At 45.2% G+C, this 15,364-nt stretch overlaps 1 protein-coding gene across 1 annotated transcript in view; it reads left to right on the top strand.

The window, feature by feature from the left end:
* Nucleotides 1-14,249: 14,249 nt before the first annotated feature.
* Nucleotides 14,250-15,364, top strand: part of pnck.L (pregnancy up-regulated nonubiquitous CaM kinase L homeolog) — a gene marked incomplete at its 3' end in the record, with an annotated part of 45,552 nt that continues 44,437 nt past the window's right edge. Inside the window, 1 exon segment of the mRNA NM_001089174.1 lies at nt 14,250-14,354.

Genomic DNA, 15,364 nt, shown 5'->3' with positions numbered 1-15,364 from the left:
CATTTATTTCAGTGCGTCTGCACTTTAAGTTGTAAGCAAGTGTCAAGGGGCCAATTACTTGACTTTTCTGTGCAATTCGCAGTGTCGGACTGGCCCACCAGGATACCAGGAAAACTCCCGGTGGGCCAAGGTGTCAGTGGGCCCTCCTGCTTCTAAACATTTGGCCTATTTCATGGTCATTACCAATTTCTATGAGAACAAAGAGGATAAATAGATAGATTAATAGATTATAATATGAGGAAGAGGAAGAATAATAGTACTGAGAGTGGGCCGCTGGTCTAAGGTCTTTGGGTGGGCCCCTAGTGTCCCAGTCCGACATTCTGTGGGGGCCCCCGAGGTAACAGTCCCAGTGGGCCAAGGACCCCCAGTCCGACACTGGCAATTCGCAAACCAAGTCAAAGCACAATTGTGTCCATTTTAGGCACATTGGCCACAGTTGTGTTTGTAAATTCTTTTTTGTTGTCTTGAAAGCTTTCAGATGGAGATGATTATTTAAAAAAAAAGGGGGGAATCACAGGGGATCCTTGAGGGCATCAGTTGTTACAACTCTCACGTTCTACTGACGGCCAAATGACACGATGTGCCAGCAATTGTGGCCTAGGGCAGATACGGCAAGTGTTTTTAAAGGGATAGCCGATAAAACACCTGCCAAGGCCGGGGCTGGTATTTCAAATTTACCAGCAATGTAGTTGGCGGTAATTTGTAATACCTTTAAGAAAAAGCCCTTGGCCCGCCCCAAATGCGCGCAGTACTTACCTTTTTTTCAGGTTTCAGTCCATCATGCATGTTACTCCGCCACCTTTTGCGCCACTGTGCGTGACTCTGCCCCTTTTACATCTAGGGTTGCCACCTTTATTAAAAAATTTTACCGGCCAGTGGGGGGCGGGCACCAAAAGGGGGCGGTCCGTGACGCTAAAGGGGGCGGAGCGACACAGTGTGACGCTAAAGGGGCGGAGCTACGCGGCATGCCACAAAAGGGGCGGAGCAACATCGCTGGAAAAAAGGTAAGTTATTTTCGAATTGGGGGCAGGCCAGGGGCTTTTTTTAAAGGGTATTTAAAATTACCGGCAATTGCATTGCCGGTAAATTTGCAATACCGGCCCCGGCCTTGGCAGGTGTTTTACCGGCTAGGCCGGTATCTCACAGCAGCCCCTCTGGCCAGAGCCGGGCCAGGCCAGCTAGGCGCCCTAGGCAACCTGGCCGGCCGCATCGCTAACTTGGTGCGTGCATGCACAAATAGACACGTGCACACATGCGCGAACAGACACGTGCACATGCAAACGGATGCTGGTGCGCATGCGTGAGTGTGCACGCGGACAGATGCTGGCGAACGGACACTGACGTGTATGCCTGACCAGACGCTGGCGCGCACATGCCGGTGGTTGCTGCCGTGCATGCGCCAATGGATGCGCAAGCGCGAACCAATTGAGAAGAGAGGGGACTGGACTAGGGGTAGGCAGGCGGTAGAGAAGGTATATGCCTGGCGCCCCCACAGCTTTGCGCCCTAGGCACGTGCCTACTCTGCCTACCCCTAGTTCCGGCCCTGCCTCTGGCATTTGCCAGAATCCACAAATTGCCAGTCCGGGCCTGGCTGCATAGTGCAGATACATTTTTAAGTTTTTGGGCCAATTTTGTTCCCTTCTCAGACCCATAGCTACATGCTGAAGAGTTAAGCTGGCCGTAGAAGCAAAGATACTATCGTACAAAACTAAGACTCATACGATTTTTCGGACCGTGTGCGGATTGTCACGACATTTTTCGTGCCACGCCAATTGGTCGATCAGTCAGACAGGTTCAAAAGATTTATATCGGCTACCGATAATGTATTGCCTATCTGAAGATGTCAATGGGTGGCTGCCACTACTATTTGTTGGACAACTTCTGTAACTTCCGTACTATTGCTGTCCGTCAATTCATGGCCCGAGAATCGAGTGATTTGTTCTCTTTACTACTTTATAGGGATGCTCCGAATCTACTATTCGGGTATTTTGGATCCTTCGCAAAGGATTCGGGCCGAATACCGAACCGAATCCTAATTTACATATGCAAATTAGGGGTGCGAAGGGGAAAACATTTTTTACTTCCTTGTTATGTGACAAAACATCACACAATTTTCCTCCCCGCCCCGCATATGCAAATTAGGATTCAGTTTCGGCCAGGCAGAAGGATTCGGCCCAATCCTGCTGAAAAAGGCTGAATCCTGGCCGAATCCCGATCCTGGATTTGGTGCATCCCTACTACTTTATTTAACCTGAATGGTTAGTTGCAGGTCGGAAGATTACAACAGATGTTCGTTCGTCCGATACAGCCTAATAATCTGCACGTCTATGGCCAGCTTTGCTCTCTGAGTCTCACATAGCCGTCCTGTTTCAGACTGAAAGTAGTGATGAGCCCTAACTGTGCTAAAATACAAGAAGCTGCCATGTGACTCAGAATCAGGTATCACTTTCCCTCGACTACTAGACCGCAAGCTCTATAGCTGGTCTGTGGCTGATCAGAGCGGAGAAGGAACAGGACATACTGCTGTGGGCAGATAAATTCCCAGGCAGAGTGCGCTTAGGATAAATGTAATGCATCTGAACTTTCCTGATATGGCCTTTCTTCTATATATATCACATACAGTCTCATATTCCAATGGAAACAAAGGAATAGTAGGGGCAAGAGCAGCCGCAATGCAGCCAGTGGCTGCAAATTTGTGTGAGCATTGTACTACGGTACTTGTGTCTATACGTGCAACTATGTGCAACTTCTCAATGTGCCAATGTGCCCTCCCAGTCTACCCTGACAGTCTGTGGGTGCCTTTTTTTTACAGGCCCAATTCGGTGTTAAGGGTGGTTCACTTTACTTTAACTGTAAGTATGCTATAGAATGGCTAGTTCTAAGCAACTTTTTAACTGGTCTTCATTATTTCTTTTTTTTATAGTATTTTAATTATTTGCCTTCTTCTTCTGATTCTTTCCAGCTTTCATGTGGGGGTCACTGACCCCAGGATCGGACTGGCCCAGTGGGACACTGGGAAAAAACCCGGTGGGCCCTGGCCCTCATGGACCCCCGCTGGGCCAGACCCCCTCTCCCGATCTCCTGAGCCTACAAAAAAAATCATTTGCGGAGCAGCGCCGCTCCGCACGCAGATGTACGGCGTAGTAGTAGGGGGTCCGGAGGGCCCCCCAGTCTGACCCTGACTGACCCCATCTAAATCTAAAAATGCTCTGTAAGGATACATATTTATAGCCATTCCAACTTTTTATTATTTGTCTTTCTATTCCTCTCCTAATCATATTCCAATCTCTTATTTAAGTCAATGCATGGTTGCTAGGGGAACTCACACCCCAGTAACTGTATTTCTGAAACTGCAAACCATAGAGCCGCTGAAAATAAAGCTAAATAACTCAAAGAACACAAATAATACAAACTAGAAACGAATTGCAAATTGCGTCGGGATATCACTCTCTACATCATACTAAAAGTTAATCTAAAATTGAACAACCCTTTAAATGGCTAACATGACACAGAGGAAGATAGGCTTTAAAAATGGCACTGCATATATGCTGCCATCTTTTTCAGAATTTAGTTCCCCTTTAATGGCTGAATTTTTAAAATCATTTCATTATGATGCTCATATCTGCAAGACAAGTACAAAAATGCACAGGGGATTACCTTCTGCATATAAAGAACTATTTATACAAGCCTTTTGTTCCCCATCAGTGGTTGTAGTATTTTTTTTTTTTTTCAATAGTTTGATCGTATCTGCTGTATAAATAGGAAAGCAGGTATCTCTTCCAATCATGGGAGCACCATTATTCATGGAGAGAAGCCCCCACCAGCTAATTCCAGGAGCTCCCATATGCCTGAGTCATTCAGAGTGCACGCTCTTGTGAGCTTAGATCATTCTGTAACTGCAGTTACAAAATCCGTTATCTTTAATTATCGGAAATCCGTCTCCCATAGACGCCATTTTATCCAAATAATCCAATATTTTTTTTAAATTATTTCCTTTTCTCTGTAATAATAAAATTATAACTCCATTATAGTCAAATAATCCACATTTTTGAAAATGGTTTCCTTTTTCTCTGTAATAATAAAACAGCAGTTTGTACTTGATCTCAACTAAGATATAATTAATCCTTATTGTAGGCAAAACCAGCCTATTGGGTTTATTCGAGGTATGAAGATCTAAATTACGGAAAGATTTGTTATCCGGAAAACCCCAGGTCCTGAGCATTCTGGATAACAGGTCGCACACGTGTATTGACAACAGCTGAGCTATCAGCTCTGGCACCTAAAATGTTAATGTTTCAGGTTTTTATCCCCTCCCAGAAAGATTGTATTTGGCTGGGCATGACGTCCCACTGTTGCAATGCAGTATTTGTGCTTGTCTGCTGAGAGTATCCCTCTGTACTACAGACTGATGCAACAACAATGCTATGGGCACATTCAACCTGATGAAATGTTCTGACATCCCCTCTAATGTCTACCAACCGTCTCCCCCCCCCGTCCCCTGCACAAAAACACTGCACTTTTCGAATTTTTTTTCCAGACGTGAGAAGAATTTTACAGACTTGATGAAAACTGTTGAATGATACTTCATTATAGTGAGGACATGCTGCCCCCTGCTGGATATAGAGAAAAACCACAGGCGATAGCTTTTAAAGGAGTCGTTTATCCAATGGTTTAGACTTTCTTGGAGCAAGCCCTCTTACGTAGTCCAACATACATCAGTCAAGGTCTCCCCAGGACATAAAATGAGCAATTACAAAAAGAAAGGAACACCCTACTACTGCTTTGGGGCTTCACCAGCAGGAGTCAGCCTCACAGCTTGGGAACAGAGGATAAAAAGTGATATAAACATTGGAAACATTAGTGCAAATAAAAGAAAATACAGTAAAAAACAAACACACACAAGCTACACCTTCAGGGTTAAAATGGAAATGGGCTCTTCAATAGTATGAGGATATTCCCCATGTACCAAAGTCAACCTACCGTATTCTACTGTTGTAGGACTAGGTGAGTATGGGCAATGAGTAAAGCTAGATCATTTGAGAATAGGCAAGGAGTAAAGTTAGATGAGTTTGGGCAAGGAGTAAGGCTAGATGAGTTTGGGCAAGGAAAGGGCAGGGAGGGTGAGTATAGGTAAAAAGTAAAGCTATGTGAGAATGGGTAATGATTAAGTCTAAATGAGAATGGACAAGGAGTAAGTGTAGATGAGAATGGGCAAGGAGTAAAGCTAGATAAGAATGGGCAAGGAGTAAGTCTGGATGAGAATGGACAAGGAGTAAGGCTAAATGAGAATGGACAAGGAGTAAGGCTAAATGAGAATGGACAAGGATTGAGTCTGGATGAGAATGGGCAAGGAGTAAGGCTAGATGAGAATGGGCAAGGAGTAAGTCTGGATGAGAATGGACAAGGAGTAAGGCTAAATGAGAATGGACAAGGAGTAAGGCTAAATGAGAATGGACACGGATTGAGTCTGGATGAGCATGGGCAAGGAGTAAGGCTAGATGAGAATGGGCAAGGAGTAAGTCTGGATGAGAATGGACAAGGAGTAAAGCTAGATGAGAATGGGTAAGGAGTAAAGCTAGATGAGAATGGACAAGGAGTAAGGCTTGATGAGAATGGGTAAGGAGTAAAGCTAGATGAGAATGGGTAAGGAGTAAAGCTAGATGAGAATGGACAAGGAGTAAGGCTAGATGAGAATGGGTAAGGAGTAAAGCTAGATGAGAATGGACAAGGAGTAAGGCTAGATGAGAATGGACAAGGAGTAAGGCTAGATGAGAATGGGTAAGGAGTAAAGCTAGATGAGAATGGGTAAAGAGTAAAGCTAGATGAGACTGGACAAGGAGTAAAGCTAAATGAGAATGGGCAAGGAGTAAGGCTAGATGAGAATGGACAAGGAGTAAGTGTAGATGAGAATGGGCAAGGAGTAAAGCTAGATGAGAATGGGCAAGGGGTAAGGCTAAATGTGAATGGGCAAGGAGTAAGGCTGAATATGGGCAAGGAAAGAGAAGGGTACAGGCAAAAGGTAAAGCTAGATGCAGAAAAAAAATGATGCCATTGTCCTCCATTTCCCTGGCAGTGTCTATTGGCACATAAATAGCAAGGTATAAATTAAAAGTCAGGCCGGGGTTTTTCCATTTGAATCAACACAAGGTTTTTGTTAACATTAATGTGCTGTAAAATATACATTATGACACAGGCTTGGGTTTCTGCTGATTTATTCATACATAGCTGGCATCCATACACACGCTGAACTATTTCTCCCTCCTGACTCTCACTGACGTCAGCTCCTGACCTGTTTTACTGCTAAAGCCTCTTTCTGCCATCCGCCAGCCTCATTCATCTTCTGAGGCACCCACTCATGTTTTATGCCTTCCTCGCTGAGTACAGCCGCTCAGATCGGCCAGTGCCCAAAATCCATCATCCTTACAGGCTGGAAAGAAACAGAAAAACCTGTGCTTGTTAAGGCAAATCTATATATATTTTTCCTTTTTGGGGTAACTGCAGACATACTTTCATTTACTTTAAAGGGGTTGTTCACCTTTCACACTTTTTTCAGTTCAATTGTTTTCAGATTGTTCCCCAGAAATAAAGACCTTTTTCAATTACTTTCCTATTTTTATTTTTTACTGTTTTTCCAAAATCGAAGTTTAAAGTTGAATGTCTCTGGTGTTTGAGTCTGGCAGCTCAGTAATTCAGGTGCAGATTCTGAACCGTTACAATTTTACAACAATAAGTGGATACATTTCTCAGTCACCTTTCTGGAGTATTAGCAACTATTGTGCCAAGTGCCAGGCAGATTTGGGGAGATTAATCGCCCGGGGCAAATCTCCTCTTCTTCGGGGCGACTAACAGGGCTGGCCTCTTCTTCGGGGCACCCTAGGCAAGGGCTTCAATTAGTGCCCCCCAACAGGTATTGCATTACCATTTCCCATCTTACCATTCATATTGCCCCATGAACCTGTGCCAGCACCTATCATATTGCCCCCATTTGTACCTGTGCCAACGGCAGTCAATCCCTCAGATTGCCCCCAAACCCAAAATCTGTACCTATTCCAATAGCAGACAAAAAAATCAATCATATTGCCCCAAATTTGTACCTGTGCCAGCAGGTACCAAAAATATGTGTGTACCTGTGCCAGTAGCCACCATATTGATACATATACCTGAGCAGGCAATAGCCAACCCCTCATATTGCACCCAATCTGTACCTGTGCCAGTAGCCACCATATTGCCACACATACCTGAGCCAGCAGAAGCCAATCCCTCATATTGTCCTCAATCTGTATCTGTGCCAGCAGCAGCCAAAAAATTCACAATATTGCCCACAAATATGTATCTGTGCCAGCAGCTGCCAAGACGGAGGTAAGGAGTGCTTCTGGCCAAAGTACAAATCACGGGCAAGAGGGGGTTGGAACAACAGTTTCTAAAATTTAAAAACTATTAAAGGCCAAGCAAACCAGGGTTTAAAAAAATATTCCCCTTAAAAGTGCGCCCCCCCCATGATTGCACCCTAGGCAGCGCCTACTCTGCCTACCCCTAGTTTCCGACCATGGCGACTAATCTCCCCGAACTGCCTTCCCGCCGGCTAAAATGTAAATCGCCGGCAGGATGGCACTTGGAGCGATTCGTTTTCCGAAGTCGCCTGAAGTTTCCTCGTCAGGCAACTTTGGGCGGCTTCGGAAAACGAATCACTCCAGGTGACTAATCTCCCCGAACTGCCTTCCAGCCAGCTAAAATGTAAATCGCCGACGGGAAGGCAGTTCGGGGAGATTAGTCGCCCCAAAGAAGAGGAGATTTGTCGCCAGGCGACTAATCTCCCTGAATCTGCCTGTGTGCCCTGACCCTAACTGCTGCCTTCAATGAAACTCAGGGATGCTCAGCAGGGACAAAGATAACAAATGTATCAATTTAGAATAGTTTACAGGGTCGGCGACCCCCCACCCAGAGCTGCTTTAGAAGGTGAAAAATGACACTTTATACTTCAATATTAGAAAAACTGTCACACATAGAAAATAGAAAGTGATTGGAAAAAGTCTTTATTTCTGGTGAACTGTCTGAAACCAACTGAACTGAAAAAAGTGTTGGAAGGTGAAACACCCCTTTAAGTAACCAGACTTTACATTTCTTACATGGAAACATTACAATTAAAGGGAAAATGGTGTCAGAATATTTGCAACATTAAAGGTACAGTATATCTAAACAGTTATATAATTTATATACAACTTTCCTATATACCAGTGGCATAATACTGGGTCCATCCGGAAAAACATATTTTGGGGAATGCTATAGGGATAACCTCTACCACTAATCTCCAGCTGCTGCCCCTACCCTTCACGCGCTCCTCAGGCCTGTCATTAGGGTGGTAGAGGGGCCTAATGGCAGAGGGAGGGGGGCCCCAATATGAAAGTAGATAATTCGTGGAAGGGCCAAGGCTTGAAAGGGGAATGTAAGCATCATAGCTAGGGTTTTGATATTATATGCACAGCAGTAAATATTTATATCGGATATACACAGGCATTGGACCTGTTATCCAGAATGCTCAGGACCTGGGGTTTTCCGGATAGCAGATCTTTCTGTAATTTGGGTCTCCATACCTTGAGACCACTAAAATATTTTTAAGCAATAGTTCAACCCAATAGGATTATTTTGCCTCCAATAAGGATCAGTTAGATCTTAGTTGGGATCAAGCAGTGCTGGGCCAAGCCGACCGGGCGCCCTAGGCGACCCGGCCAGCCACCGCGCTCCTATCCACTCTCCCCTCCGTGCTTGCTCGCGCAGACGTGCGCGCTCCTGAACACATTGTGCTCACACATGCGCAGAACGCCGGAGGGGAGGGTGTTAGAAGAGCGCCGGAGAGGATGGAGGCAGGGAGACGGGGTAAAACGCTTAAGGGGAGGGAGGCGGGGAGGAACGCTGGATGGGTGGGAGGCGGGGAGAGCAGCGTACATGGACAAGGGGAAGGCAAAAGTCAGGTACCTGCCCAGCCTCTTCTGCCTACCCCTAGTTCCGGCCCTGGGATCAAGTACATGGTACTGTTTTATTATTACAGAGAAAAAGGAAATCATTTTTAAAAATTTGAATTCTTTGTTCAACACGGAGTGGGAAATGGCCATCCCATAATTCAAAGCTTTCTGGATATGGGTTCCAGATAATGAATCCCATACCTGTATTCTGGAAAACTGTTTCTATGAAACAAATTTGTATTTTTTGGGTTATGTTCCTTTTAAAATGACCCTAGGGCTTGTGAGCACCCTCTGACAGTTGCCGGCATATTCTATTATTTGGGATTTACCTTAATCCTCACATATAGGAAAGCACTGCAGGAAAGGGAATTCCCGGGAATGTAGTCTGTCCTTCATCTAGCTGCACCATGGATACGGTAAAGGCTGTGTGAGAGCCATAATAGAGCTGTTGAATTAAAAGGTTTTTGTTTGTTATAAGGGTTACTGTGATATAGGCCCTCTCATCCCTTTAATCTTTTGCCAGAAATGAAACATACACTGAAATATATACACTAAAGGGCTAATTAGTAATCAGCAGAGATGGTGCATGCTGCAGGGTGCATTAGTATTCATCACACCTCATCTAAACATTCATACAGCGCATGGATTTCATAAGCGCCTGGTATTAGAGAGGAGGTAGCAACCTGGTCAGGGCTTTTTCTTTATGGCAGCAGCCCTGTCTTGCCTTATGTCAGGGAGAAGATCTGTGCCAAATTAAATATTGTCTGCTTGCATGGCTATTTGTGTCCTATCCAAACACTTACTGGCCAATGACCATGGCTCAAAAATATTGGCTATCCCAATCAGTGTTCGACTTGGGCAGATCCTGGGAAGAAACCAGATAATCCCACGGGATAAGGATCCACATTGGGTTGTGGATGCTGTCCTCTCTCTTGGTCTATATAGGCTACCAATGTGATACTTGCAGCATCAGGCTGGGGTTTGGAGGACCTGCTGGGGCTGCAGACACAAGGACCCCTTTGCAATATCAAGGGCCCCCCTCTCCCAACGTATGCCCTTCCTCCTGCTTACTCTCTCCCCCCACCACTGCCACTGTTACTTCACAAATGTTTTACCTCCTTCCTCAACTCGCCGCTGTGATTGGGCAAGACTAGAGGGAGCAGTGGAGGAGTGTCTGCAGTGCCATGGGGAGCAGGAGTCTTTTGGGGGCCCATGAAGACCAGGGCCCACTGGGGTTTTCCTGAGGTCCCACCTGCCCAGTCAGACCCTGGATGCTTGGCCAGGGGAGTCAAACCATCAGTGATCAAACTGGACATAGATCCACTTGTTCCACAGCTTTGCCCGGCAAGCTGATCTATCTCATCTAACCCAATCATTTATGTTTGGGGCTGATGGAATTCTAAAGGTTTATTTATGACTTAAAGTGCAAAAAACAGGCGTTATTTCATAGCAGCAGCTACCCTCTTTAATAGTGTGTTACCTACGATTGGATGGGCTCTATTCTAGAGGGGCAGGAAGGGACAGTGTCCCCATCACCCCCAGGGGCCTACTGTCCACCTGCAACCCCCTCTGCCCCCCCACCAGTGCTTATCTTCTCTTCTCTCTATGTGATCTATGCGATCAGGTCAGGGAGCACTTATTCTGAGGAGGCCATGAGGAGCGGGGTCTTGCCTGGTGGGGCCATGAGGGATGTGGACCACTGGGGTTTTTTCCTGGTGTCCCATAGTCCCAGTCTGACCCTGGATGGGGAAGGAGAGTCACCAAGGGGAACCCCCTAACTTGGTGAGCACAACTTACACTTTGTTATAACCCCCTAACTTGCACATCAGACGCAAATGTATGAAACTGCAGAGGAGGCAGGCCACAAATTAAGCACAGGGCTGAATTGCACCCCCTAGTTCTGCAGCTATTCCCCCCCCCGGCAGCAGTGCTGCCCGAATAAGCACTAATGGGCACATTCTTGCACTTGGACTTTTTGCTCCTCTGCCTGGGGAAACGTAATTAACCCCTCATTCATCTGTGCAAGTTAGGACCAATTTGTACCAAATTTCCATATAAAACAAAAGGTTTACTTTTACTAGACCATGTCGCAGATTTACTAAAGGGCGAAGTGGCCGTCGCTAGTGAAAATTTGCAAGAAATCTCATCCGCAGGGACATCGCCAATTTACTAACAGGCGTAGAGGACCTATATGTATTCAAATTGACCTAAGTGTAAGAGTACTAATGAGGTTTCGCTAAGCAGAATTGAACTATAGTGAAAGATCGCTATGAAATGCTCGCACTGACGAATTAACGCTAGCGAAACATCACCTGCGTACGGCTGAGACGCAACTTTGCATTGTAGTGAATTAGCATAGTGGTAACGAATTTGTGCTTGGCGAAGTGGCGTGAAGTGTGGCGGAGCGTTCGCTGGTGAAAATTCGTCCTTTAGTGAATTTGCCCCCATGACTTAAATCAGGCAGTGAGAACCATTTACCGTATAGTAGTCACACTGGCCCGATGTTTAGGGTTTAAGACGATATTGGGATACTTTCCCCCAGTTGTCACTTATAATGTACGGAATAGCATAGAGATGCTTTGATGAGACAGAGAGATGTTGCAGTTCTCAGTGCAACCAATCATTAGCTGACATGCCACCGGTGACCTCTCATTTCTTCTCCACCCCATGAGACTGTCAGTCACTACAAGCTGCTACTGCATTAAAAGAATCCCACCGCCGCCTGCAGCTATTTCCCTCCAGAGATTTTATCTCCAGGATAAAACAGCCTCTTGGAATGGAATTCCCTATTCCTCTTTCAGCACACACACACTCCAATAAATACAACATTTTCATTTCAGAAGGCTTCCTCGGCACAGGGACAAGCAAGAAGCTGCCTCTGAACTTGCAAAGCAATTTGGTCTCAGCAATATATTATCTCCATTATACTGAACATGATATAGTGAGGCTGAAAAGGATCCAGAGGAAGGAAAGCCTAATCCTTCTTCAAATGTCAGTGCATGGAAAACAAATTCCGTCCCTACACCAAAACCACCCTTTAGTATTACCAAAAATGGTATAATGTTATCTGCCTATACAATAAATAAACTTTCTGATGAAGCCTAATTTATATCACTGTAGGAGCTATAGTTAAGTAGACCTGCCTTTGGGTGCAGGGTCAAACTGGGGGTCCAGGGACCCACCAGGTTGCTGCTTCAGGGCCCCACACACACCCCGGGCTGGTGAAGACACATTAGATGCCTCAGGCCGCCCTGCTCCCCACCCAAGCCACAACCCCTCTCCAGCCCCTCACACCAATCTTTTTTTCCTGTGAGCGACCAGGGGCCTGGAGGTTGGGGCCAGCACCATTAGCGGGTTTGGGCCGGCAGGATCCACAAGGGACCACTGGGTTTTTCCCCGGTGTGCCTTTGGCCCAGTCCAACCCTCTTTGGATGCCACAATAGGAGGACGTCAAGCTGTATTGCCTTTTACTAATGCACAGTATGGACTTTCCCAGTGCTGCACACGTTAAATATCTAAACAGTAAAAAGTAGTACAATGTCCCATTGGACATTGAACACTCCAAGGCAGTCGTAGTCTAATGAGGATTTTCTAACCTGCCCAACAGATATGTCACCAGAAATCGTTCAGACAGGCCATCCGGATAGGGTTGCCACCTTTATGGGGAAAAAATACCCCTCTTATTATATTCCTGCCATTTTATCCTATTAATAATATTGGCATCAAGCATCATTTTTAACGGCCAGGCCGGTAAAATACCGACCAGATGGCAACCCTACATCCGGAGGGTCCCATACACAGGCTAATAAGTTGCCGACTTGGTCTGGAGGAGCCAGGTTGGCACCTTTTATCAGTCAGTGTATGGCCAGTTTGACATTTCCAAATCAGTTAAACCTTTTTAGAATGTTATGCTTTACCAGAAGAAGCGAGTGTCACCCAAGAAGACCTTGAGAAATTGCCACCAACCTATGAATTTTCTAGGGCCCCAAGGACTGACTCATTAATGTGGCACGGTAGCAGCTACATGTACATCACTGCTGCAATTTTTTCCTACATGTATTCAGCTGGTTTGAGCTGGTGATTTTTGATTTAAGCTGGTGTGATCACTTCTTCTTAACTAACCTCAATGCTGGTATTAACGTTGCTCTCTTCACAGCAGCACCCCAAAAAGCTGCAGCCATGATCTTGATGGGTACAAACCAATAGGCGGAATATCCAATTATGATGCTAACCCTGCACCCACTCTATTGGAGCTATGGCACGATAGGTTAGTCATTCCCCAACTAGTGGTTCATAAGCAACATGTTGCTCCCAGTGGCCTCAAAGCAGGTGATTATTTTTGAATTCTTGGCTTGAAGGCAAGTTTTGGTTGTATAAAAACCATATGAGCTTCCTGTAGGCTGCCAGTCCACATTGGGGTTGTCAAATACCCAATCACAACCCATATGTGTACCCAGCGCAGGATTTAGTGGGCAGGCGCCCCGAGTTTCTACCGCCCTAGGCCCGGGCCTCTCCCCAAATCTGGGCCTGTGTGTACCCCCAGGAACTTCATGCTTGTGTTACTACCTATCTCTTTTTACATCTGGATATGGCTCACGTTGGTGACCCCCGCTATAGGTCATCATTTGCACATCTTCATGTTTCTCTAAATTATATTGTGGGGGCAGTTTCTTATCATGTCAGGAGCTAAACATCCTTTCCTACATAGGAGGGTAAGAAGTATAAATTAATGTGGTGTATATAAGGGCATTTCTTTGCACTATACGTGCCCGTTAGAGTCAATAAACTATAAATAAATTATTTCTAAGGGGGGAATCCTCTCAGGCCATCATTTTTTTCCCAGCAAGCCGCCAATGATTTGCTGACATGTACACTAAAACATTATTTCATCGTAGAGCTTTTTTTTTTATGAATATCCATGGCCAGCAAGGATGGATGCTTGCCATAAAGCTGGTTAAGGTTCTTTAGCATATATAGCCTGGGCAAACTACCCTGTCAAGAGGCTGTTGGTGGACATGGAGCTGTGCCTACAATATAACACACCAGAAGTATTTGAGCAAATTTTTCCAGCAAGCAGAGTGATGATTCCCATATAGCCAGCGAGCTCTGGAGGGAGAGAGAGGGATTTTTTTCCCTGGCAATGTCCTTATAAGGATTAGACCCCTTTAAGGGAGATGGCTGATAAAGGGGTGGGAGAAGAGATGGCAGAAGAGGGAGAGAAGGAAAGACAGAAGAGGGGAGAGAGCTACAGTTTGCTGGCCTGAACTCTAGGGGAAGAGAATGTTTTAAATAGCATGGACTATCTGCGCTTGCAGTCACACAGCTCTGCATCACTACAGAACTGCGCCGTATCCTGCAGGCACGCAAGGTTAATGCACTACTGAACACAGGCAGGTAAGACATTCTTTTCCAGACATATTAAAAGGGAGTGCTTTTTTATCTATGGAGAGAAGGGAAAAGCAAGACTCTAATGAGAAGGGGAAAGTGAAACTGCCCAGGTGCCTTAATAGCCTTAAACCCCAGTAAAATGACATCTGTTGCTGCCCTGGGATTGGTTAATATGGAAATAAAGGGGAAGCCAATAGCTTTAGCCAGTTTAACTATGTTTTTAGTTATTAAAAGGAGGTTGAAAATATGAATGGCTTTTTAATGCAGGTGGGTTGTGTGTGTGTGCGTCGTTGGGTAACATTGTGTTAATAGTGCCCAGATAATACCACACATAGGCTGGCTACCTAACCGTACACAACTTGTCTCCTCTCATTAGTACACAGCCAGCTAAATCCAAGCTTGGGATAGCCAGTCTCATTAATGGAGATCACATTGATTTATGTAAGGGCAGGGAAAAAAGCCTGTAGTGTTTACACTTCTACCCAGTGCCGAGTGACCCATAAACCACAAGTTATTGCGAGGATAGATTATTCCGGGTAAGTAAACCCCTGAGCTGGCACTGAGCTCCAGAACTTTACAGAAAAGCAACATTTCCTTCGAAACATGTAATGAACGGCTTAATTGGTTCTTGGCTTGGCAATATTTTTTTATGCCTAAATATTTGCAGCTTTCTGAAAATGTTATATTTTAAAACAAACGCGGAGAACTTAGTTAAGACTGGAATATGAATAGGAGAGGCCTGAATAGAAAGGTAAGAAATAAAAAGGAGCAATAAATGTGTAGCCTTACGGAGCATTTGTTTTTAGATGGGGTCAGTGAACCCCATTTCAAAACTGGAAAGAGTCAGAAGAAAGAGGCAAATAACGATAAAAGAGAAAAAAAATAAAAGCAAATTGAAAAGTTGCTAAGAATAAGCCATTCTATAACATACTAAAAGTTAAGTTAAAGGTCAACCACCCCTTTACTAGTCACTTTTAGGGCTAGCAGCACTATTCCACTGAAATCAGAGGCACCAA

This window comes from Xenopus laevis, chromosome 8L (assembly GCF_017654675.1).
Source record: "Xenopus laevis strain J_2021 chromosome 8L, Xenopus_laevis_v10.1, whole genome shotgun sequence".
NCBI lineage: Eukaryota > Metazoa > Chordata > Amphibia > Anura > Pipidae > Xenopus > Xenopus laevis.
This window is presented reverse-complemented; position numbering and strand designations above follow the sequence as displayed.